Source organism: Gavialis gangeticus, unplaced genomic scaffold (genome assembly GCF_001723915.1).
Source record: "Gavialis gangeticus isolate Ggan-Ray unplaced genomic scaffold, GavGan_comp1, whole genome shotgun sequence".
Classification (NCBI taxonomy): domain Eukaryota; kingdom Metazoa; phylum Chordata; order Crocodylia; family Gavialidae; genus Gavialis; species Gavialis gangeticus.
This window is the reverse complement of record NW_017729026.1, coordinates 25,453,234-25,453,443: the sequence shown is the minus strand read 5'-3', so window position 1 is coordinate 25,453,443 and position 210 is coordinate 25,453,234.

The following is a 210-nucleotide window of genomic DNA, read 5'->3' as shown; positions in this document are numbered from 1 at the left end:
GGGAGAAAATTAGACCCCTGGATATCCAGGGGACTAAAAAAAAATAGAGTTAAGAAAATCGGGGCAGGGCACGGTGCCAGACCATATCCTGAGGCAACTAGAGCCTGGGTCCTCCACAGAGATGCTCTGGCTGCCAGAGCATCTCTGTGGTTGGCCCTCACCCTGGTGCTGAAGCACAGGCAGTGTGCTGCAGCACCAGGGCTCCAGTGC